Raw genomic sequence first — 26,526 nt, 5'->3', positions numbered from 1 at the left:
CCACTGCCCTCTTCTCACCTGTGATGTTGCTATACATGCATGGTATACACACATATAGATAAAACACATGCAAATGCATATAAATACATATTTATACATATAAAACAAAATAAATCTACAAAACAAAATTTTAAACAGTGAAATAGTATCAAATTCTTAAGTAAAAGGTGTATCCCTAATGTGATGATATTTAAGCCAGGCTTGGCGGTTTATGCCTATAATCCCAGCATTTGAGAGGCTGAGGCAGGGGGACTACTCTAAGTCTGATGCCAGCTTGAGCTACACAGAGAGTACCAGGCAAACCCAAATGATCTTGTGAAATTTGGAGATAGCTTCATGAATTTCCACTTTACAGAGCTGATGGTGTTTACACCACAGAAGGAGATGGTTGGTGCCATGAAAGTTTAGAGGGGTTCTTGCTTATGATGGAAAATCTATTCAGGATTTGAACAAGGTGTTTGGAAGATCAGAAGTAGAATTATCTATTTCCCTTTACAACTTATGAGGGTACAGTAATTTTCACAATGACACAAGAAGAGAGGAAAAGTTCAAAAGTCACTGTGATCTATTTAGCAACTCTTTCTAAATAGTATAAACTCGGGATTACTTTTACTAAGCATCTGCTATCAGCCAGGAATAAACACCGGGCCATAGCAGATGAAAGTCCTTCCACATTTTGCTTTTGTACGGTTGAATTAAATGAGATCAAGCCCTTCTTTGTGGAGACAGAGATCAGGGGTTGTCCGGGACTGTGCATTGTGAGTGGGTTATTCATTGTTTACTATTTTTAACCTCATGTGTTAGATCAAAATTGACTGAGGCAAAAAGAAAAGAAGAGAAAAGAAAAGAGAAGAGAAGAAAAGAAAAGAAAAGAAAAGAAAAGAAAAGAAAAGGAAGAGGATCTTGACTGTAGAGAGAATACCTTGGGTCTGTATGGATGTGACACTTGTCAATAATAAATATGCCATAGGGCTTTGGCAGGAAATAGCAGGTAGAAAATCCTAGAAGCAGAAAGGATTCTGGAATAGGGCCAGGTATGGGAGATTCACCTGGGAAGATAGGATGAGACAGACACATGGTACCTGAGCACAGGTAACCAACCTCATGGCAGAATACAGATTAGAATCAATGGCTTACTTTAAGTTATGATCTAGTCAGAGAAAAGCCATAGATACCTATGGCCACGATATTTATAAACATAATTTGATTCTGAGTCTTATTTCTGAGAGCATAGGGATGGGAGGAAGAACCATGTAACTTCTACACCTGACCTCTGCAGGTCTAATGACAGAGAAGAAGGGCAGCTGTGCTGTGGAGGCTGTGTGCCCAGCTTCTATGTCATTAGCCCTTTAGTGTGAGTGTCTCTGGCAGGTGATGAGTGTGGGTTAGCTATAGGTATTAGGTCTCCTGGAACTGAATTTACAGGATGTTGTGAGCTCGTTGACATGGGTGCTGGGAATTGAACTCAGGTCCTTTGCAATAGCAGTAGTCACTCTTAACTGTTGAACCATCTCTTTAGCCCTCCTGTTTTATTGACAAATGGCATGGTGTCCATATATCACGAGGAACACCCCAGCTAGTCTGAAACTCACTAGGTCAATCAGGCTGACCTTGGATTCATAGAGGTCTACCTATCACTGTCTCCTGAGTGCTAAGGATAAAAAGCATGTACCACCAAGCCCCATTACCACCAACAAGCATTTTGTTTTAGTCATTTGTACATAATTACTGTTTATTTTCCAGGTTTTGGTTGCTCCAAAAGCAAATCACACATAAATTAAAGGGATATGTCTATCTCTATCTCTCTCTTCCTCCCTCCCTCCTTCTCTCCCCTCCCTCCCTTCCTTTTTCTCTCTCCCTTTGTCTCTTTCTCTCTCTCTCCCTCTTTGCCTCCCTCCATTCCACTCAGTATTGGAATCAAAACTAGAGCCTTCTGCAAGGTAGGGAAGTACTATGTCCCTGAATAGCATCCCTAGACCAAAGGGAACATTTTGAATTGATTTAAAAGTGGGGCAATGGGGAAGATTCTTCCCAAATCCTGCATACTTACAAATTATGACCCAATGTAATATTGATTTTGTTTTCTTAAAATTTGTTTTTATTTTTAGTCACATCTATGTGTGTGTGTCTGTGTGAGGGTGTGACTGTCGGTGGAAGCCAGCAGACAGCATCTAATCCCCTGGAGCTACGGTTACAGGAGTTGTGAGCCTCCTGCCACAGTAATGAGAACTGAACTTGGATCCCCTCAGCTGGGAACATGCTTAACCACTGAACCATCTCTCCCCAATGTGATATCTAAGCTCTGAACTAAAATTACAAATGCTTCTCTGTAGGAACTCATATAGATTCGACATTTGGGCATGAAAAATGTTTCTTGGTTTCATTATTTATTTAAATCTTTTTGAGACATTATTGCTAAGTAGCCCCAAGTTGGTCTCAAACAAGCAACTCTCCTGCCTTAGCTTCCAAAGTGTGATTACAGGTGTAGACCACCACACCCGACTGAGAAATGCTTCTAAATAAAGCTAGCATGTAAACAGGAAAGCACCCAGGGAGGTTTGGGGGAAGCGTAACCCTCCAGGTAGAAATGAAGATACACAGGTTAAGATATGTTTGTGCCACTCCTGTCAGCTGTCAGACTTGAAGCAATGGACCCCACAAAACTGGAACCTCTTGCTGGGAGAAAGAAAAGGCAAAAGTCTACAGATGAAAGACCTTTGAAGGGAGACCCTCACTCAAGTCTCGGGATAATAGCAGACCCCCAAGAACTCACGAGAGACCAAACTTGATGCAAACCACAGGAGGCTTTATTCAGGGAAAGCCAGAGCTCTGGGGATGACTTGTATCCCATACAGGGGTAGAGGAGTCGATCCTGAGGGGGTAGGGATCCCAGTTTTTATAGGTCCTCAAGGGGGAAAGGAGAAGGAGGAAGTAGGGGATTTCCCAATCTAAACAATATCTATTCTCAAGAAATGGGTATGGGAGGGGTACAAGGAAAGAGTCTGGTGCAGGTGCAGCAACTCTGGATTGGCCCTGGCTGTGGTTGCTGGGGAGATTTTCTGACTCTTCCCCAGCAACCAATATCACAAACACCTGGCAATGGGCTTCATCAGTGGGCACACACATGGATGGGTTCAAGGAACAGTCAAAACACTGGCAGACACACAGGTTTTAGGAGTGGCCAGAACATTGTGCACCTCTATTTTTCTAAATCAGTGAAGCTAGTTCTGCTAACAATGAAATCTATTTTGCCAATTTCAGGGCTTCTGTGGCCTTTTACATTCTGTCAGGATCTTTTACAGCAAGCCGTAAAGGGAGCTTGCCTCCAGAAACAGCTTTCACCGTTCAGACTGCCTGCTTACCCATACCTCTTCTGTTTAAACCTAAATTCATTTCTGAACCCCAAAGATGGACCTTGGGAAGGAGAGGGGGGTGTCACTAGAACTTAGTGGCCAGGCCTTGATTGCTAGGGCCCAGACTCTGCCCCTAACGACAGTGGTAAAAGAAGGGTCCCAGAGAAGGGGAAGACAAGGGAAGGCAATAGGGAGGGGAATCTGCTAAAAATATGATATGCCTGTTTGTTTGAAAGTGTCACAGTGAAAACCATTATTTTGTACATTGACAAAAGGCAATAAATAAGCAATTATGAGTGAGATTCAGTGCAGTGGGAAAACAGTTGGCTTAGCATACATCCAGCCTGGGGTTCAATCCCAAACACGAACGTGGACATGAGCACACACACATTTTGATTGATATTTCTACAACTATTCTACCTTACAGCTAGTAACACAGAATTTTTAAAACTCAAGTAAAAATGTTATGCTTAAGATAAATATTTAATTCTGCATTGTAGATAGTTTTTAAGGTATCATATTTAATTAATGATTACACATAAAAAGATGCAAACATCTACTTTGACTCTTGCAATTTATGCTAATTCCATGTAATTATTCTCCACAGAGAACAGTTCATTTAAAATGCAATCTTTTAGACCTGCTTTGAATTATTGTTTTCTGTCTGCAAGTCATGATTCACAGTAGTGTGGACTGAGTTTCCCAGAAAAAGCTGCACCTAGGCTGGTTTGCTGATTGTGGGGAGCTAGAAAGTTACAGCTGGGAACCAAATTCATTTGGGGCTATCTTTAGCTCCCTAAATAGCCCACCTCTCTGTGTGACCTTTTGATTATTAAGTAAATCATTTAGGAAGGAATAGACACCCATCTTGCACCAACCCAAAGTCTAAGTCAGTCATCAGATAACATCTGAGGCCTGTGGCAGAGGCCCTCCACCCCACTCCTCTGATATTTCCACCAAAGGATTTGAAAGTGCTCTTTCATAGGAGGTTCTTCATCCTGTTGTCCTGAATTACATGAGACCCTGTCCAAAAACAGAATAAAAAGACCAACCTAGGTCCTGTAATCACCTAACACACAGGAACAGGGTCTAAGTGGAGGATTGAAACTTGTGGGCTATCTATCTATCATCTATCTCTCAATCTATCACCTATCATCTATCTATTATCTATCTATCCATCATCTATCAATCTATCACCTATCATCTATCTATTATCTATCTATCCATCATCTATCAATCTATCACCTATCATCTATCTATCATCTATCTATCTATCTATCGATCGATCAATCTTCTGTCTATCTATCTATCTATCTATCTATCTATCGGTCTATCTATCTATCTATCTATCTTTGTTACAGAGGGTCTTGTGATGCAGCCCAAACTGGGGTAAAATTCACAGCAATCATTCTGCTTTACCTTCCCACATACTGGGATGACAGGCACACACTACTACATCTGGTGAACCTATGGATCTGAGAGGGCATCTAGAGCAGTGGCTCTCAACCTTCCTAATGCTGAGACCCTTTAATACAGTTCCTCATGTGGTGGTGACCCCAGCCATGAAATTATTTCTGTTGTGACTTCAAAATTGTAATTTTGCTATTGTTGTGAATCATAATGTAAGTATCTGTGTTTTCTGATAGTCTTAGGTGATCCCTGTGAAAGGGTCACTTGACCCCCAACAGCGTCACAACCCACTAGTTGAGAATCACCGATCTAACATATCAAATAATACAGGAACATTTCTCTATACTGACTAGATTCTATAGGACATTTCTATGTGGTTAGATGTCAAAGGTAGACTGCTTTGGCTCTTGTTCATCACCTAACATATATGAAGCTATTTAATCTCCCTAACCCTCAAATTTCATCTTCTGTTAGATAAGTACAAACTAGGATCTACAGTTGGGTTTTAATTTTTCTCAACAATTACAACTATTTTATTTACTGAATTTTAAAGTTGTTTTCACAATATGTTAGTTATTTTCTTTTTTACTTCTGCTCATAACCTGAGTTCTCTCTTGAAAGACTGGATGGAACTGCAAAACTTCAAAGAGTTAATTTTTAAAGAATAAACTGAGCTGACACTTTCAAAGTACTTAGCACACTGCCTAATACATAATCCGCCTTCCATAACTGTGAACTCATTTTAATATCTCAGTAACAAAATTGTTGTTTTTAAATCTAATGATGGTATCAAGAGAATGCATATTGCCTTCATGGAGTATAAAATAAAATGTAAGGTTAACCGTCATGAATCTCCCTGATAGACTGAAAACTGTTCAACTCAGTGCTTCCAAGTATCTTTGTAAAGTGGCCTGTTTTCAAATATTTCTAACCTGGGAGAAGGAAAGCTATCTGGTGCATCATCTCGTAAAACTCAGGTGTTCTGAGTTCTCTGAGCCCTTCCCAGAGAATGTTAGGAAAGGTAGGTGGCCAAGAAATGTGTCTCCAGTGGGGAGGAGTAAGCAAGATCTGTCGCAAATCTCTCTAGAAGTCAATGTAGACAACGAGCAACAAGCAGAAGACGAGAGAGAAGGCAGCATTTCCAGAGCTGAGAGAGGAGCAGTGAGGAAGGAGACTCGGGACCTAACCTGGGCAAAGTGAGGCAGACTGGCCTTAGTTACACCGAGAAAGACTAACTGGGGACTGTATGTTAACATTCCTGCAAAATGCAGACAAGAGAAAGCAGTGAAGTTGAAGCCTGGCACCACCCTTCAAAATATAACACCTACTTCTACAATTGTCCCCTTTATGTAGGGAAAGAAACTCACAAGGGCCAGTTAACTTCTTGTACCACACAGCAAAGTGTACTGAGCAGCAGGCAATGGCATGCTGATCTGTTTAAAAAGATCTACATTCCATTTTATGGGCCTTAGTCATGCAAGGAAAACAGCCAGTTGAAAGTAATATGGGGGATGTGGTGGACCAGTATTGGGGAGTAGGGAGACACAGAGAACATACTCGGAAAAAGTGCGTACTTGTGTCAAGTGTCAGTGTCTGCAGCATCCACAGTGACCATTCCTTGGCAGGGGCTCTGTAGGTTGTTTGATATAAGTGCTGTTCCTGCCTAGTGGAATACATTTGCAATCTCAGCACTCCCTCCCAGACACAGGAGGATCCAAAGTTCTACTTAGGGAGTTGGAAGCCAGCCTGGGCTACATGAGGCTCTGTCTCAGAGAGAAAGAGAGGGAGAGGGAGAGGGAGAGGGAGAAGGAGAGGGAGAGGGAGAGGGAGAGGGAGAGGGAGAGGGAGAGGGAGAGGGAGAGGGAGAGGGAGAGGGAGAGGGAGAGGGAGAGGCAGAGGCAGAGGGAGAGGCAGAGGGAGAGGCAGAGGCAGAGGCAGAGGCAGAGGCAGAGGCAGAGGCAGAGGCAGAGGCAGAGGCAGAGGCATAGGCAGAGGCAGAGGCAGAGGCAGAGGCAGAGGCAGAAGCAGAGGCAGAGGCAGAGGCAGAGGTGGGAGAAAAGGGAGGGGAAGGAGGGGAGGGAGGGGAGGGAGGGGAGGAAGAAAAAAAGAGGGTAGGAAGGGGTGAGAAGGGAGGGAGGTTGAAAGAAAAGAGAAGAAAAGAAACCAGGGCCTGTCATGATGGTTGAGTAGGTAAAGATGTCTGTGGCCAAGGCTAATTAGCTGAGTTCTATTAATGGGATCCTATACAGTGGATGGAGAGAACTAACTCCCACAAATAGTCTCTGACCCCCACACACTTGCTATATAGTACACATGTGCTCACATTCAAACATGGGGAATCTTGCAGGGAAAGAAACAGAAACTCACCAGGGCCAATTAACACACACACACACACACACACACACACACACACACAAATACAGTCAATAAATAAATGTAATAGATGGTTTAAAATACTTTTTAAGATAGCAACTTGGAAGAAAGCCAGGCATGCCCAGGGTCTCTGCTGAATAAGGAATACTTGTTTCCTTTGTCTTCCTGAGGCTGCCTACATGTATGAAAGAAAAAAGAAAAAAGAAGGAGAAGGAGGGGGAAGAGGAGGAGAAGAAGAGGAAGAGGAGAATACTTTTTAAGAACCAGTGATATGCAACTATGAGAGGAGAGTTACTACCATTTCTGACCTTTGGAGACATTGAACAGGAGAGAGATGCTAACATCTGTTAAAAACTAGAAGTTTGCCCATTAGAAGTTATTAATTCATCCTTGAGCAACAGACCACTGCTTCTCTTGGCTCTGGGTACGTATAAATATTGCTGCTCCTTGCAGGCCAGTGTGAACCCTTATCTCCAGCACAGCCACCAGGTTCTTTCTTTGACGTCTCAAAACAGTATTCTGGGACCTTTGAAGCAGAGTGTTTGCATAAAGATAACTTTTTAAAATTCTTGTCAAGAGGTGTGGTGATGTACTCTTTAATCTCAACACTGGGGAAGCAGAGGCAGGCAGATATCTGTGAGTTCAAGTCTACATAGTGAGTTCTAGGACAGCCAGAGTTACATAGTGAGAGCCTGTCTCAAAAAATAAGTAAATAAAAAGGCTTGTGAAAAATGTTCTTACTGTGTCATAACAAAATATCAGGATGCTTAAGGAATTTTGTGAGGAGATTCATTTACTAAAGCAAAATTTCACCAAGTAGTTCACGTACTCAAATGTCTTGGGAATGAGGGTCTGCTTGACAATTAAGTTGTGCCCCTGACCTCAAGCCTTAATGCATATGGTTGAAGTGAGACCTGACTCCCATCCTTAGATTCTGACTTCCATACCTGCTGTTTTGCATGTACACTACTTCCAAGATAAATAGCCATCTCTCCTTTTTTAGTGGTAGAAAATTTCAAACTTTGAAAACTCTGCTGGCTTCAGCACTGAGACCAGACAGGAGTCTATGAGATGACTCCTGGGGAGAGATCTAGGGTGGAGGAAGTGAGTGTGAAGTCAGACTGAGGACAGGTTCAACCAGCCTCAGGTGGCTCTCCTAATCTTTCCTGAGAAGAACCTGAGGTCCGAAGGGTTAATTGACCCCTTCCCCCTCCTCCCCTGCTATCTGAATATTTCTTAAGACCATTCTCAGAATTTCCCAATTAAGACTAGCATTTCTTCACACCTGAACAATTCATGTATTTTAACTTTGCTTTCATATAATGCATATCTCCTTCAGTTTCTATTGTCTGGTCCTGGAAGACAGAGAAGAATCTAACTTTGTTTTGTGAAGCTGTGCTCACCAATGAATCATCAACATGGATGCCTTCCAGGTAGGCCTGGGGGTACGTGGAGGGGGCAAAGAACTCCCCAGATGCAGGAGCTGTGGACTTTCTCCTCTGGGGAGTTCTGGGAGATCTTTGGTTGTTTGGTTGTTGGGTTTCATGTCTACTTACTTAGTCCAGTGTGAACTGAAGTTTCCAGGAAAAGTTCACACCTTACTTTGAACCTTCTATGCAGGTTGGTTGACTGGTTAGAACTTTAACAATTGCGAAGAGGTTGGAATGTTACAAGTCTGGAGACTAGAATTTATCTTGAGTTTTGGGGGGTTGGTTTTGGTTTCTAGATAAGTATTTTCTTTTATTGTGTATAAGTGTTTTGCTTGTATAGGCTTATGTACCATATGCATGCCTGAAGAAGGCACTGGACCCCTGGAACTGAAGTTAGTTCCAGATGGTTGTGAGCCACCATGTGGATGCTGGGAGACAACCCAGGTCTACTGTAACATCAAAAAGTGTTCATAACTGCTGAGCCACTTATCTCTCCAGCCCTTTGTCTGTCCTCTCTTCCTTCCTTCCTTCCTTCCTTCCTTCCTTCCTTCCTTCCTTCCTTCCTTTCTCTCTCTCTCTCTCTCTCTCTCTCTCTCTCTCTCTCTCTCTCTCTCTCTCTTTTCTTTTCTTTTCTTTCTTTCCTTCTTTCTTTCTTCTTTTATTGATTTTTATGTGTATGCATATATGTCTTTGTGCACATGTGTGTGCCTGGTGCCCATGAACATCAGAAAAAGGCATGAGAACTCCTGGGATTAGACTTATAGACAATTGTAAACTGCTGTATGTGTGTGGTGGAACTTAAACCCTAATCCTCTAGCAGAGAGCAGTGGGTGCTCTTAATCTCTGAGCCATCTCTCCAGCCTTTCTTTTTTTTTTTAAGATTTATTTATTATTATACATAAGTACACTGTAGCTGCCTTCAGACTTGTCAGAAGAGGGCGTCAGATCTCATTTTTGGTGGTTGTGAGCCACTATGTGGTTGCTGGGATTTGAACTAAGGGCCTTCGAAAGAGCAGTCAGTGCTCTTACCTACTGAGTCATCTTGCCAGCCCTCTCCAGCCTTTCTTAGACTATCTTTACCCTACTTTGTATCTAGTTGCTACCCATCTCTGTGTCTGACTTAATATCCCTGTGACTATCAGGTGAAACCTTTGAAAGGTCTTAACTGCAGAGTCCTGCTTGGCCATGTGGAAGGGACAGTATGACATGGTTTTCTGCCCCTGGAACAGAGCCAGGAGGGCAAGGGCCTCCACAAGTATTGACAGATACTAGGCATAAGGATTGTTTTATTTTATGTTCCTCCTTCAGGAATTGCCCTCTCTACCAAAGTTAATGACTCTATGATAATCAGAGACAGCACATGCTGGAGGCAAGGGTAAGTCTAATGTCTCAGCAAAATGGCTAAACATTGTGACCTTCAGAACAGCCCTTAGGGCTGTGGGAAAGAACTCTAAAAATGTGAGTTCAAAAATATATAATTTCTCAACTATGCAAAATGTAAGGATGCAATATGAATTATATGAGGGGCTTTGTAGACTTAGAAAAACAGAGGCAACTACACTATGAGTAGGCTTGTCAGGAAAATACAAAGGCAGGCTGATTCTTGAGGTCAAGGTCAGCCTGGGACAGAGCTAATCTGTGTCTAGGCATGGTCAGAATGGTAATCTTAGGACTGATTTCACCCACCCAGATAAATTTATTGTTTGTGATTACAAAAGGCAGGCTCTGAATTCATTTGCCAGGTTAAAAAAAAAGTGAACTTGCTGTCTTCTTCTAAGAATCAAGGGGCTAAACTCTTGGAATGCTAATTCATGGGATGGTCAAGAGGGAACCTGAAGTAAATGATTGAATTGATATGTAAATAAGACTGGGGTTTTGGTCTGCATGAGATGAGCTAGGGGGAGAGAGAGAGAGAGGGAGAGAGAGAGAGAGGGAGAGAGAGAGAGAGGGAGAGAGAGAGAGAGAGAATTTTTGTTTTTTTAGAATTTTTTTCTTAAGATCTCTGGAGAGCAAACACAACTCTTTTAGAATTTTTTCTAACAGGAGTTCTGACTTTAGTTGAAAATCCCAAGAATTACTTAGAATTTTTTTATACAAAGTCCAAAAATTGTTTTAATACTTTTTATTTATTTATTTTATGTATATGAGTACTCCGTTGCTGTCTTCAGACACACCAGAAGAGGGTATCAGGTTCCATTACAAATGTGGTTGCTGGGAATTGAACTCAGGACCTTAACTGTGCTCTTAACTGCTCAGCCATCTCTGCAGCCCCTCCAAGAATTTTTTTATAGCTGCTTTTCTTTTTCTTTTTTAAAAATTTATTTTTTTAATGTATGTGAGTACACTGTAGCTGTACAGATGGTTGTGAGCCTTCATGTGGTTGCTGGGAATTGAATTTTTAGGACCTCTGCTCACTCTGGTCAACCCCACTCACTCCAGCCCAAAGATTTATTATTATATGTAAGTACATTGTAGCTGTCTTCAGACACACCAGAAGAGGGCATCAGATGTCATTACGGATGGTTGTGAGCTACCATGTGGTTGCTGGGATTTGAACTCAAGATCTTCAGAAGAGCAACCAGTGATCATACCTACTGAGCCATCTCACTAGCCCCCTATAGCCACTTTTCTGACTTTGGTTGAAAAGCTCATGAGCTCTTGAGGAACCCTACGTGCTTTTTCCAGTCCCACAAGCTCCTTACAGCTTTCCCCTCCAGCCTGGGGTCAAGGCTAGGCCAAGTTCCGTTCTCCACCTGCAGGAGTATTCTTAAGTAAAAAATTCTCAGGATGTACTGACAGTCACCTGACCCTCTGGAAAGTCCCAGGTAGAGTTCAAATGCATGTCACAATTGCTAGTCAATAGATTTAAAGGTCAATATGCTTAGCCAATAAGTTTGAACTGTAACCTTGCTGATGTAACCTGTGCCCCTAAAGAGTATAAAAACTTCTTGTAATAACCATTTGGGGTGGCCTTTTAGTCACTCGCCTTGAGGGGCTCATTGAAGGTCGAACCCGCAATGTGCTAGAAAATAAACCTCTTGCTTTTGCATTGATCTGCATCTTGTGTCTCACTCAGGGCTTCTCAATGTAAGTACCATTGACCAGAGGGTCTGGGTCTTACACTATCCAGAAAGCTTTTAGAATTTTTCTAGCATGAGAAAACTCTAGCAGAGTTCTCAAGCAAAAAGCTGTCTTGGGCAGAGTACAGAGCCAAAAGTTATCTCTGGAGAGCTGTCTAAGGAGCCATTTCAAGCAGACTACAGGCTGTCAGATGGTACGCATGATTTGACTTCAAGTCCTTCTTTTCGCCACTCCCAAGCACCCCCTTCTTCAGGACCCCTGACCAAGCCGAGGCTGGTTCTTGGCACTTAACTTAGCAGATCACTTGCTTCCCCTAACCCAAAAGCTAATCACATTATCAGATAGCATCTGCATCTGCAGCTGATAGCAGAGATTTCCCAGCTTTTCTTACAGTACCTGCCCACTGCCCCCACCCATGTATTTGAAAAGTTTTGAGTTATGACTTTCTTTGTTCCATTACTATAAAACTATTGCAGGAAACTATTACCACATTGAAAATATGGGGTTCTGGGTAACTTAAATCTGTGTTCCCAGGCCATGGTCTCGCATATTTGACTCCAGAGTTAACTACCTCTTCTCTCTCTTGAGGTGACAGTGCCATTTCTTATGTGGCCACCAGACTGATCACTGATCAGATCTGCAACTGTCTCCTTGCTGAGCCCACCCATTACAGGTGCTCACCACCATGTTCACAGGGGAAGGTTTGATCAGTTCCAAACAGAACTTCAGAATCACAGACCTACAGGCCTGGTGTTGCAGGAGGAATGATAGAATCCAGTGGGCACCAGCCGGACTCTGCAGGATCTTAAGTCACAGAACAAGAAACTGGATGGGGGCACACACATGTTGGTAGATAAGGAAACAGTTCATTAAGAAAGAGGGCACTTCCGAGGAAGGAAGAGGGCCAGAACTGAGAGGAAAATTAGAATATCAATTATAAATGTCACTTTTTTTCCCTCAGATGAAGGGATGGGACCCACACCCAAGTTGTGTGAATTCATGGCTTGAGCTGAGCCCAAAGTGTTTCTCTAACTATCCCTAGGTATATGTCTAGAGGCTTTTAGCCTCCATAAAATCTAATCTGCAAACCAGATCTTGCAGGCTTCAACTTCCAGCCTCTGTCTGCTAATTTAAGCCTAGACTGTTTCAGCCTCTGAGAGTTACTGCTGAATAAACTCACTCTTTCTGAACTCTCTCTGGCTGGTTCAACTCAGGTGTTCTGGCCCAAAATTCTCTCCAAGGTGACTGATTCAAAGCAGCTTCTCTCGGCTTCTCAGTGAATTGTTCTGCCTGGCCTCATACTAACTTTGGCAATATATCCTGACTCCAATATTAGAATATATTCTAATTCTCTGGCTCCTTCTCATTCTCTGCCTCATTCTATCTTCACCTGTTTCTAGCTTGTTCTCTCTGCAACCTGTTTCTGTAAAACTATCCTGGTAAAACTGCCACTCATACCACCTTTTTCTCCCTGCAGTCCTCTTAAGTACCCTCTCTTTCCTGTGCGGTTCTTGTGAGAGTTGGGTGTATCCTATCTCTGACTCATTCCGTCAAATCTTTCTCTGATTTGTCACTTTGTCTGCCCCTCAAATAGATGTCACTTTCAAACATGGCTGCTTCCTTCTACAAACTAATCCTACCTTCACTGTTAAGGATTAAAGGTGTGTACCAAGAGTGTGTCTGCATTCCAGCTAGATCATTTATACCTAAAAGGTCTTTAGATGTGATCCCTTGCCAGAGTAACCATGTTGCTGGATTAAAATTCCTCTATATTCAATGGCATCTATGCAGGGAAACTGGGACCTTTGCACTGTTAGGGTTCAGGAATTGTCACACAAACCATATAAACACTGATCTCAGTTAAGCAAGAATAGTTTATTATCAATCAGGACCACAAAAAGGACTCAGGAGCCCAATTTTGTGGTACCAGTCTATTTTCAGAGCAGGCATATAAAGGAAAAAACACAAAAACCACAATGAGCTCATATTCAGGTGCAGGAAGTGCTGCCCAGTGGTTGAGCTCTGACTCAAGCCATTTTAGACATAACAGTTCATATTGACCTTTAACTTGATGGGTCCTATGTAAAGCTTTGTGGAATTTCATAAGATTAACAAACCTCATACAGAACATAACAGGGCATGAGGTCATCATGACTCTGCTCTGAGTTAAGTTATTTTTCTGTGTCAGTGATTAACAGGTATATTACAGCAACAATATGAAATAGCTGCAGGCATGGAACAAAATGGCTACAGCTATGCTGTTGGGGGCAGACCTCAACAACTCATCATCTGCAAAGTGGATTTTTTTTTTTTTTCTGACCTGGCTCCATTAAACACCTTGGTGTTAGTGAAGAGGGATTTCAGCTCTAATTTATTTTATATGCTATCTTAGGGTTTCTACTGATATGTGGAAACACCATGGCCAAAAGCAAACTGGAGAAGAGAAGGTTTATTTCACTCTCAGGTCTATAAAATAGTTAATCATCAAAAATAGTTATGGCAGGAATCTGGAGGAAAGAGCTGGTGCAGATTCTATGAAGCCTTGCTCCTCATGCCTTGCTCAGCCTGCTTTCTTATAAAACCCCAGACTACCAGCCCAGGAGTGGTACTACCCACAATGGGCTGGACCCTCATTTATTAATTAGTAATTAAAAAAATACCTCAATAGACTTACCTATAGCTTAATCATATGGAAGCATTTTCTTAGATGAGATTCCTCCTCTCGGATGACTATAGTTTGTGTCAAGTTGATAAAAACTAGCAAGCACATATGCTAATTTTTACCTCACTCTCCTTCCATGCCAAAGTGTAGTCTCTGAGGATGGGTTTTATTTGTTTATTTCATAATATGAAGTCGAGTCTGTCAAAAATCCTAGAAAGAAAGTCACAAAGGCTATCTTAGGGTTTTTGTTGGTGTGAAGAGACACCATGGTCAAAGCAACTCTTATAGTCCATTATCATCATGGCAGACATGTTGTTGATGGCAGACATGGTGCTGGAGAAGGAGGTGAGAATTCTACATCTGGACCCACAGATAGCAGGAAGAGACAATGAATGCCACAGTGGGCCTGGCTTAAGAATCTGAAACCTCAAAGCTCATCCCTAGAGATACACTTCCTCCAGTGAGGACACACCTACTCCAACAAGGTCATACCTCCTAATAGTGTCACTCCCTATGAGCCTATGGGGGCCATTTTACTTCAAACCACCACAGAGGCCAGCACACCACCTTTTGATGCCTTTGAATGACATAACTGTTGGAAGAAGCAAAAATACTTTAAGGAGAAACATTTGTGCCTCCCTTTGTCTGATGGATTGTTAAAGTGGTACTTTACTCACATGCAATGAAGTCACAACTATTTCGATAAAAGACCTGGAGCAAAAGCTTATACCCTGCATGAGCTCATTGATATGATGCTATACAATAGGTTAAGGTATTCTAGGCAAATAGAAATCAGAATGATTACCCATGTGGGTTGATAAACAGAGAGATGGGAGAACTTTCTGAAGTCACAAACATGCTTTATATTTTAAGTGGAGGTGAAAGAACCTAGTGGGAAAACCCCCACTCTGTTCCCAATTCGGAGTGCACCCAAGAATCACGAACAAACAGACCGTCTTGATGTAAAAACATGAGGTAGTTTAATGGCAGAGCTCCGGGTTGAAACGTATCTCACGCAGGAGACAGTTGATTCGACCATGAGGCTTGGAAGCTAGGGGTTTTTATAGAAAAGGGGCTGGGGCTGGGGGAGGAATTGGCACGGTTTCACATGATTGGTCCATTTGAACATCAGCTGACTGTACTTGCAGATAACATTTAACCTAGGTCAGAAGGGTGGGAGATAGGGAGGCGCCGGGCCAGTCAAGACATGTCATTCTCTTAATCTTTATGGCCAAGCAGCCTCAGGAATGCCTTAACGACGGGCCTGCCCGGGCATGTCCTGGCCTGTTCTGCTATGTTCTCAGCCCCAGGTTTCAAAGCTCACAAACAACTCTTTGGGCTATTTGACATAAATTACACGAATCACAGGTCTCAAGTTTTATTTTCTTTCATTGGTAAAAAGGGTTTACAGTTATCAAAATTTCTCAGTTATTTAGATTTGCATATAACTAAAATCTGTTTTAATATTGGTAACTTTTTAATTAAAAATTTATTTAGTCCTATTTTTATGTGTATTAGTATTTATTTGCATGTATGTATGTGTAGAATGTATATGCAGTGCCCAAGAAGGCTGGAAGAGGGGTATCATATCCACTGGAATGGAGTTATAAATGGCTGTGACAGGGTTGCTGGCATCTAAACCCAGGACCTTTGCAAGAGCAGCAAGTGTTCTTAACTGCTGAGCCATCTCTCCAGCCCATATTGGTATTTGTTGCAGTAAATCTCCTCCCAAATATGCCCCAGCAATGAAAACATAACACAGTTAATATGATTACATGTTGTGCGCCTAGATTTGGCAGATCTACCACTACACTACCATCTTCCACATCTATGAGACCCCTTAGAACTTACAGTTTCTCCAGGCCATGTGCTTCTGCTCTGCTTTTCTTCTTCTTCCTCCCCCTCCGTATCCTCTCCCTCCCACCTTCTGCTCCACCTTTCCTTTTATCTGCCCAATCATCAGCTCTCCTTTATTTTACAAATTAAGGTGGGAAGCAGATTTACAGGAAATCACCTGAGTGCTGACTCATTCCTTGTTCACAACCCCTCACAAGAGAACAGAATTAACATCAAATATAATTAGCCCCAGGGCTATCAACAATAGGTATTTTTCTTTTAATGAGAAAAAAAAAATCTCAAATGATCTAAAAATGTGTAAATTATAGGATTCACACAACACTTCTTTGGTAAAACAACAACAATAACAATAAATGATTGCTAATAACAACAACAACAATAATAAATGATTGCTAACACACAATGCTATTTTAAAGAACTTATGCATATTAAACTCATTTAATCTTCACAGTAACTCTCTTTAGGGGCTTAGTAGTATACATGTCTATTACAATAATGAACAAACTGAAGCAGAGAAAGTAACTCACCAAGATCACATAGCTGTGCAGCAGCAGAGCTGAGGCCTGGACCCAGGCAGTCGCCAATGCTTTGCTAAGTTACACTCTGCTCTCCAACAAAACAGAGCACACAGGCCATGCTTTTCTCCTTGTACATAGGGGTCTCACAACTTGTGACCTCAAGGGCTTTTAAAAACTATGGAGGTGCTCAGCATGAACTAATAACCCCCAGGAACAATTTGGAGCAAGCTTACTGTCAACATGACCATCTGTGAAACCGTGAAAGGCAGCCTATCTTCTGGCTGAGCTAGGTTTAAACCCCAGAGACCCAGCAGGTAACTCTGCAAGGGACAGAAGGCCCGTTTGCCACACTCCCAGACACCAGGCTCTTGACACAAGACCCCAGCTCCATAATTCTGTGGCCACCAGTCATGTAGAGCAACGGCCCGAAGCTCCTGGTATTCTGTCTGGACTCCACCCCCACAGTTACCTGGCAACAGCCAGGTGTGCTCCTCCCCACAGTTAATTGGCAACAGCCAGGTAGGCCTGGCCCACTATAAAAGAGGCTGTTTGCCCCCTCCTTCCTCTCTTACACTCTTACTCTCTTACTTTTGCCCTCTTGCTACCCCACCCCACATTCCTTTCTCCCCTCTTTCCACATGGCCATGGCTGACCTCTACTTCTCTACTCTCTCCCTCTCTCTGCTTTTCTACAATAAATGCCTTAAAGCCATGAACTGCCTCTTCTTATCAGGATCTGCCATGCTGGAGCAGTGGAGCAGGTCTTCCTCTAAAGAGCCATGCATCTAATCTCCCGCAGGAGGACTCTATGTGTTCCAAGCCATGGCTTCCACCAAGCCAAGCCACTTGCCCAAGCAAGCCAAGGACTCTTCTCCCTGTGGCCATGACTTTTAACATACAACCACCCACATGGGTTCTTCACATGAAAATTGTGCTGTCTCCAAACAGCCCATACTCACAAATAACAAAGACATCCAGCATTTTTCTGAAATAAGAACAGAACTTAAAGAAGCATGGGCAATTACAGAACGTCATTCCTGAGAACTTAGACTTTTTTTTTTTTTAGTTCCTCTCTCACACTAAGCTCAGAGGGTAAAGATGGTTGTTTTGTATTTTGTGGGGCTCTGCATCACAGCCAGGGCCTTTCGCATACTCACAGGTGCTCTATCACTGCATTGCTTTTTTCATTGCTGCAACAGAATGCCCAACCTATGTTAGGTTTACTTCTCGCTCACAGTTTGAGGGGTACAGTCCATCATGATGAGGAAGTCATGGGGACAGGAACATGAGGCAACTGACCATATTGTGTCTCTAGTTAGGCAGTAAAGAGAGATGAAGGCTGGTGCTCAGCTCATTGCATCCTTTTTATTCAGTTGATGACCCCATTTGAGGGAACGGTGCTGCCAACATTTAGGGTGGATCCTCCTCCTCGACTAACTCAATCCAGAAAACCTCACAGGCACAACCAGACATTTGTCTTCTAGGTGATTCTAGATCCAATCAAGTCGACCATCAAGACCGACCACCACAATTGCTGAGCTGTATCCATCTCCAGCCTTGTTGAAGAGTGTCTCACCCTCTGTGAACAGGTAGCTTGCCAGGTAACTTGAATGCACAAGAGATGAAGATGAAAGACAGAGCACACAAAATAAGAAGGCCCTACTAAGCACAAGGTAGTTGGGGACCAGAATATTTGCACGGCACCCATCAGAACCCAGATGATTTACTAGTTGCAAAGAGGAAAATAAGTATTTATAATGCAGAGGTGGGGCAGCCACCATCTTAATTCTTCCAGCTTTGCCAGGAAGACAGTGGGACAACCTGACATGATGCACAGTGGGCTGCAAGATGTCACTGTGGGTTACTGTCGAAATGCTTGAATTGAATCTAGAGAGCCAGGGGATGGAAAACAAGAGCTGAGGAGTGGGAGCAGGACAAACCCAGGTGGCAGGCCACTGTGCACAGCAAACACCTTTTCCTGTTTTCAGGTGAGGGTCGAGGAAGCACGTTGTTGCAGGATATTTGGTCATACATTGTGAACTCCTAAACGGTGAACTGGAAAAATGCTGCATTGTGGCTCAATCCTAGCACACATCTTTAATCCAAAGAGCTTTCTGTAAACAGGATTAAAGTCAATGATAGGTCAAGAGACTGAGCAAGCAGTCAGTTGACAGGGAGTGAATGTGAGAAAAAACAGGAAAGAGAATAGGGGATCTTTGAGTTGAAAGATAGTTTAAGGCACTGTGGGGAAGGAACGTTTTCTTCCTGGGACCTCAGTAGAGGAGGAAGTGGGTGCTTTCTCTGCCTCTTTGAGCTAGCAGGTTTTCACCCCAGCATCTGATCTTTGGTAAACTTGAATGGCTGGGATTTTTGTTTTTTAAGAACAACATGTAGGTTACTGTTGTATATTAAGAGAGAGCCAACAAAATTATGGATGTGGGGAGCAATTCAAAACTCTTGCCATAAAACAAAACAAAACCAACAACCAACAAGGAGCCTGCTGTGATAGCTTACACCTATAATGCCAGCACTCAGGAGAATGCTGAGACAGGAGGAATGTAAGGGTTCAGGATTCGCTGAAGAATGGCACCCCAGATTCAAACAGTATGTAAATGCAGAGTGTTTTATTCTGCACAAGTCCAGCATGCTGAGGTCTTCCCATTACCAAGAAAGAGAGACCCTGAAGTGAGCTTGAAGGCCCAATTTAAAGCACTTCAGGGGAATTCTGGGGTAGGTGGGCTATCTCTAAGGACATTCCATTAGTGGAGAATAGGGAGCTGGCTGGAAACTGCTGACCCATTGTCCTTGTTTCAGACTAGGTAGTAGGGCAGTTTCTGACTAGCTGCCTGAAGCCTGGGCTTTTAGCCTAGTCTCTCTAACTGCCAGTTTGAAGTCTGTCATGGAATCAGCCTTCTCATTCTCCCCTTTCAATACTGGGCCAACTCGAATCCTTGAGATGTTTCTGAGACCCCTACACTAGCAACTCCAGCCAGCCCTATACCAAGGAGAGAATACAGTGGAAATGGCCACCCTTTTAACGCGGTTGTTTGGAGGTGCTAGCTGGTTGAAGACATCCTCTCCAGAGCATAAGTCACTCTGGGTCCAAGCTGTACAGAACATAAAAACCCTCCGTCATATCTACAAGCAGGCCATATATGCATGAGGTAAGCCCCAAAGTACAAGCCTGCCAAGCATTCTCTGGGAGCAGCATACATCCTGCAACAGTAGGGGTTACAGTGTGGTTGCAGGGGTGGGAATATACTGGATGTACCTTGCTTCCAATACAGAGTCCCTGTCCGGCAAACAACAGTTCTGTGTTGTATCGGGGGAGAGAGGAGTTAAGAACCAGCAGCAGTCCAATTGGCCTTCTTGCCAACCACTGTGAACCTGATGACAAGGTTGTCGCATCACCCCCTGGGGGTACCCAGATAGTATGGGGGCAGTGGCTGGTGCAGCAAAGAGTAAGCAGCCAGCAAGCAGGATCAGGAAGACTAGAGTTGCAGTTTCAGGGGGATCAACAGAGTGGGGGGGTGACCTTCCATTCTTCCCGTGGTGGTTCTTCTGGAAGCTTCCTCTGCAGGACCTCGACTGCCAGATTGTCTCTCTCCTGACAGGCTTAATGTGGGAGTGATGTATCCATGTCCTAACCCTGTCCACCTTAACAGCCACAGGCATAGTCAGGATCACAGTTTGTCACCTGCTTCAAAGCAATGGGGGTTAGGGGGAGAAGCAGACTCATAAGCCTGGTGGATGGCAGGCCAGAGTTGCTTCTGGACCCTATGGAGGGCTTCCAAGGATTTTAAAAACTTATGTTGGTCATACTCAGCTAAGATATCAGACTGGAGGTTAGGCAGCAAGGGAGGAAACTTCCCATATAGGATCTCAAAAAAAGGCAGGGGTGGCCTAATGTGTAAGGGGTGTTCCTAGCCCTATACAAGGCATAAGGTAGGAGAGATAACTAGTCACTGTCAGTTTCAGGGGTTAATTTGGTCAAGGCCTCCTTCAGGGTCTGATTTATCCTATTTCCCCTTCTAGCTTGCACAGGGCTCTGGGTTAAATCCTAAGCACTTTCCTTCACCCCACAAAAGGTATTAAATTCTCATGCAGACTGGAAGTGGGGTGAGCTTTTGTATGGTTGTACTTTTACAAAATATCAAGATAGACACATTAATACTGACACACGTGAAATTAAAAGTCTCTAGGGATTAGGAGAGGTAGGAAACATTATTTCAGAGTTGTCTGGGTTGCTAAAGGAATTGCAAAAACTGGATGGTAGTTTAGCAACACTGCCACCCACTGAATCATAGCTTGACAATGGTTAGCATGCAACTTTTTACTACATACTATAAAAAGTTTTAAAATTAAAACTTAAATGCTTGTCAAGTGGTTAACAACAATTGCTTATGGAAAGGTCAGCTCAGGAACTTTGGGAAGGTCATGGAACGCTTGCCCCTCTAGAAGGTAGAGGCTAATTAACATTCCTCAGACCACAGATCAGGGAACCAACCTGCAGGTGGGGACACGTTCCCCACCTTCAGACAAGGGAAGTCCTTGCCATGTCATTCCCTAAAGACTAATCAGTTTAACAGGTGCACTGTTCAGCCAATCATATTGTGCCTAGTTGCTGATGCTCTATTCTGCCCCTGGAAACCATATAAAAACTCTCTGAATGGCCCACCAGGGGTTGCCACCTCTCCTTTAGGTCTGGGATGACCCCAGTGCACTGGAACAATAAATTCTTCTTGCTTTTTGCATCGATTCCGGCTCCATGTGGTTCACTCAGGGGATCCCCGGTAAACTAAGGCCCAGAGTCTTACACTTCTTTTTGCTTTTCTGGAGAGGGAGAGAGAAACAAGGGAAGAAGTTGGACTGGAGAGACAGATCTATGGTTAACAGCACGGGCTGCTCTTCCACAGTGCCCAGATCCAATTTTCAGAACCAACCTGGATTCTGACACCCTCCTTTGGCCTCTGCAGGCACCAGTCATGCATGTGGTACACAGACATACCTGTGGGTAATACACCCATACACATTAAAAATAATAATAATAATAAATAAGACTGGAGAGATGAGTCAGTGGTTAATAGCATTCGACCTTGCGGTGGACCAGGGTTCACTCCCTATGTCACATGGCAGCTCACAACCTCTTGAAACTCCAGTCCCAAGGGATCTGACACCCTCTCCTCATCTTCATGGCAACCAGGTACACATGTGGTGCACAAATGTACATGCAGGCAAAATACAAACGTAAAATAATTAGATAAATCAAAAAGAAAAAGAGAAAGAGAAAGGAAGAAAGAGAGAGAAACAGAAAGAAAAAAGAAAGAAAGGAAGAAAGAAAGAGAGAGAGAGAGAGAGAGAGAGAGAGAGAGAAAGGAAAAGAAAACAAGCAAGCAGGAGAGAGAGAGGAAGAAAGAAAGAAAGAAAGAAAGAAAGAAAGAAAGAAAGAAAGAAAGAAAGAAAGAAAGAAAGGGAGAGGAAGAAAGAAAGAAAAAAGAAAGAGGGAAACAAAGAGAGGACAAAAGAAGAGATTATAATGTTCAATTCTTTCTTTTCTTTTCTTTTCTTTTCTTTTCTTTTCTTTTCTTTCTTTCTTTCTTTCTTTCTTATTTTAAATTAAAATCTGATTCCTCTGGTGGCGAATCCTTGGGGATCCAACAAGATACTGGGAAACTCTAGCAGTTACATCGTACCCTCTGCTGTTTTGTTCCAAAAAGGACCTAACTCTCTCCTGCTTCCTCTCTTCCTCCATCCAACCTGGAAGTCCCACCTACTTGCCCAGTGATTGGCTCCTTTATTCATTAGGGGATTGATTCACAGGAAGCCACCTGAATATGTGACTCATTCCTCATTCCAGATAACCTCTCCTGGGAGAGCAAGCAGCACAGAGCCATCCTCAACCCCTACCTAACATTTAGGCAGCAAACACTTTTCCTACTGAGTCATCTTTCTAGCCCCCTGAGAATATTGTTTTGGAAAAAAAAAAAAAAAGCCAATCAAGAATCGAACATTAGCCAGGCAGCACTTGGGAGGCAGAGGAAGGCAGATTTCTGAATTCAAGGCCAGCCTGGTCTACAAAGTGAGTTCCAGGACAGCCAGGGCTACACAGAGAAACCCTGTCTCGAAAAACCAAAAGAGAGAGGGGGAGAGAGAGAGAGAGAGAGAGAGAGAGAGAGAGAGAGAGAGAGAGATACAGTGGCCAAGCGTGGACTTGCCAGAGGTCTTGAGGTGCTCCACAAAGGTCGTGGGGGATTTGAAGCATGGGATTGGCGTGGTAGTGACTTGCCAGTGGGAACCTAATGAGCTGGGTGGGGAGATTGAGGAGTTCTGAGTCAGAGTCTCCTCAAGATAAAAACAGGTCAGCCATTGCCCACCAATGCATGGTTGGCCAGGCTGCCAGGGCAAAGAGGCACAAGCGAGAAAGCATGCCGGTTCTACATTCATTCCCCCCTCAACCCCCCAACCCCCTCCCCGCAACAGGTAGGACTGAAGTTCATCTTCATGTGTGGGTCTGGAGTCCCACCAGTAATATCTATTCTAGGTAAGCAGAGTGTAGGAGACACAAGGGCCTTTTGCTCATAGATATTCACTAGGGAAAGCAGGAATGTTAGACACACATGGTAGTCCCTTCAAAAGAAGAGATGTGTAACCCACTTTCTGCCCAGAAGGTTGAAAATGGCCATGGTTGATAGCCCTGTGACCTCTGTGCTTTCTGCGTGGCCAGGCTACATCAGCTTCCCCAATCTCTTACGTTTATCTCTATCTCAGTTACTCTACAGTAATTCTCCTCCCCCCCCCCCCAGGTCCCTATGAGTGCTGTTTCCCTTGAGCCTGCTTCCTTAGTTAATCAATAGAACCTATCCATATGGAGGATGTTACGTGCACTTTACAAGAGTTTAGATGAAATCTTGTCAAGTTTTGTTGTACATACTGCGTTGAGTTATTTATCACCAGAAAAAAGTTTTCCACATTGTGCTGGCTTTAAATATGCCTGAAAAAAGCCACTCGGAGCCAGGCTGTCAAAACTGGAACCAACACTGGCTACTGAGTTGAGTTGAACTGAGCTTTTGCCTTGCCTCCTGCAAACAGACATTTTGCTGGCCCTGGTATTTGCTGAGACCCCCACAGCAGAGATGGGGTAGGGCGAGCTGGCTAGATAAACCAGCTGAGTTAGCAAACTCTGGGCTCCACGTGAGAAAGCCTTCAATATACAAAGGGAGAGAAATAGGGAAGAAAACCCCAGTCTCCATCCACCTGTGGCCTCGCACATGTGTGTGTGCACCCACTCGAGCACACATGAGAACTCACACCTTGCATGTATACATGCCACACTAACTCAAAGAAAAAGGTAAGACTTTCAAATTCACACTACTCTACCTCCCAGAAAATGTCTATTAACCTGCCGACTCTAGCCCTTTTATTTATTTATTTATTTTATATATAACACATAGGCTTTTTATGTAGCTCTTGCTGACCTGGAATTCACTATTTAGATCATGGTAGCCTTGAACTCACAGAATCCCCCTGCCTTAACCCTGCTGGGGTTAAAGACACGCACCACCACAGACAGCTAAACATTAACAGCATGGTCAAATGTACAAGTGTATTCTTCCTCCCCCCCCCCCTTTGTTGTTTTTATCTTTTCTAAACCATTTTGAAACAGGGTCACATGTAGGAGAAGCTAGCCTTGAACTCTTTGGTCTTCTGTCTTAGACTCCTAAGTGCAGGTATGTGTTTCCAAGCCTGCTTTCCAAACCTGTTTGGCTTTCTAAAGAATAATATTAGTCAGGGTTCTCTAGCGTCTGTAGAACTTTTGGAATGTCTCTATATATGAAGAGAATTTATTGTAATGAGTTATAGTCTGCAGTCCAACTAACCCAACAATAGGCAGCTGTAAATAGGAAGTCCAAGAATCTAGTAGTTGCTCAGTCCCACGAGGCTAGTTGTTTCAGCTGGTCTGTATAAGCTGGGATCCTGAAGAAGTAGTTTCCAACAGATGTGCAAGCAGGCAAAGAACTAAGCCTTCCTTCTTCCAATGCCCTTATGTAGGCCTCCAGCAGAAAGTGTGGCCCAAATTAAAGGTGTGTGCCACCACAACTGGATCTGGAACTTGCTCTGTCCCAGGCTGACCTTGAACTCAATGATATGCTTGCCTCATTCTTCTGGGATTAAAGGCATATACTACCTTAACTGGGCCTAAGCTTTTCATGGCCGCTATGCCTCAAGATCTGGATCAAAAGTATGTGTCATCCCAAGTCAAGATCTGAGTCAGAAACCCGTGTCTTCTAGCCTCATGATCTGGATCACAGGTGTGCCCTCCATTTCTGAACTGTAGTTCATTCCAGAAGTTGACAACTAGGAATAGCCACCACACCTGTATAGCCTAGGCTGGCCTCACACTATGGAGGACCCCCAGCCTCTGTCTCCTAAGTGGCAGCAGCTGTGGTTACAGAAGTGTACCAGACATCAACTGTTTCTCTGACACTCACTTTGGTACAGGATTCCAACGGTGTGTGTGGCATGATGGGGAATTGCCCAGTCTTTGAGGATTTCTGTTGCATAGGACTAGACTATCCTCCAAGCCCAGCTACCACCATCTTCAGGATGCTTAAATGGGCCTGTCTGCATAAGATAGCACTCCCTGATAGCAGGACTGGATAGGGAGGTTCGTGGGACTCCCTCCTGAGCATCCCTCTCAGCCAACCAAATCCAATACTGCTGTAATGACACGTGGGCTCTGGGAACTCAAGGGGAGCAGATGCCCAGCTATCACATCCAGCCGTGAGCTTGAGCTTGTCGCCAGCCTTGCTAAGTGCAGACTTTACATTTACTTTCGGATTGCCCAAACTCCTGAAAACCCTCCTGCATGCTCCGGAAGTGACCCTAATAATGTCTCTACTATTGGGATCCTAGGAGGAGGGAGGTAGACATTGCCTTCTTTTATTATTATTATTATTACTAATAATAATAATAATTTATTTATTTGGTTCTTTTGAGACAGGGTTTCTCTGTATAGCTCTGGCTGTCCTGGAACTCACTTTTAGACCAGGCTGGCCTCGAACTCAGAAATCTGCCTGCCTCTGCTTCCTGAGTGCTGGGATTAGAGGTGTGCGCCACCACGCCCGGCTGACATTGCCTTCTTACACTTTACCCTCAGCAGCTTCTTTATGGAAGTGACATTTGTTTATTTTTATGTGGGGATTAGTGGGGGTGGGGATGGGGGTAGGGATGGTGGTGTCTTGGAACTCACTCTGAAACAGGCTGCCGAGGGTGCGCCCTCCCCGACTCCAGTCTGACACCAGGATTGATATAGCTGCAGGAGGCTTAGCCCCCTGACGTGAGTACTGGGATTCTCTGGAAGAGCAACAAGTGGAATTTTGGGCTGAGTCTAAAAGCGTCAGCTGGGGTTATACACATATTCACATTAGATATAAGATCTGTAGTATAATTGTTAAGTGGTCAGTGACCCAGGCAAGTCCTTTTGCCTCTTCGTGCCTCAGAGATAGCACTGCTAACGACGGATATACGAGTTTGGTCCACACTGTGACTGTTGCTGCAGTATTTAAAGAACTTCAGCCTGTAAGGTGTGGGAAGCACGAAGAGACAGAGACATATACTCTGTGTCCTAGGCGTCACAAGTCCTTCAACTAAATAAACCTCTCCTCCAAATATAAAAGAGAATGGTTACATCTGTTGTTTCTGCCTATTTGGAAACCTCCATTAGAGCCAAGGCGGCTCCCCAAGGTTGGCGGTGATCACGAAGAAACCGCAGACGCCCCCGGAGAGGGATCTAGAGTCCGGGGAGGCCGGCATCAACGAACGGACCCGCCAGCATGTCCCACT

General features: G+C 43.6%; 1 non-coding gene across 1 annotated transcript; it reads left to right on the top strand.

The window, feature by feature from the left end:
* The first annotated feature begins 7,221 nt into the window (after nt 1-7,221).
* On the top strand, nt 7,222-7,319 carry Gm25697. Its single transcript, XR_003951265.1, has one exon. It is a non-coding gene; the product is annotated as a small nucleolar RNA SNORA67 (small nucleolar RNA).
* The last annotated feature ends 19,207 nt before the right edge of the window (nt 7,320-26,526 follow it).

The sequence above is a fragment of the Mus musculus genome, chromosome 14, assembly GCF_000001635.26.
Source record: "Mus musculus strain C57BL/6J chromosome 14, GRCm38.p6 C57BL/6J".
Lineage (NCBI taxonomy): Eukaryota > Metazoa > Chordata > Mammalia > Rodentia > Muridae > Mus > Mus musculus.
The sequence above is the reverse complement of the archived record's forward strand: the minus strand, read 5'-3'. Positions and strand labels throughout refer to the sequence as shown.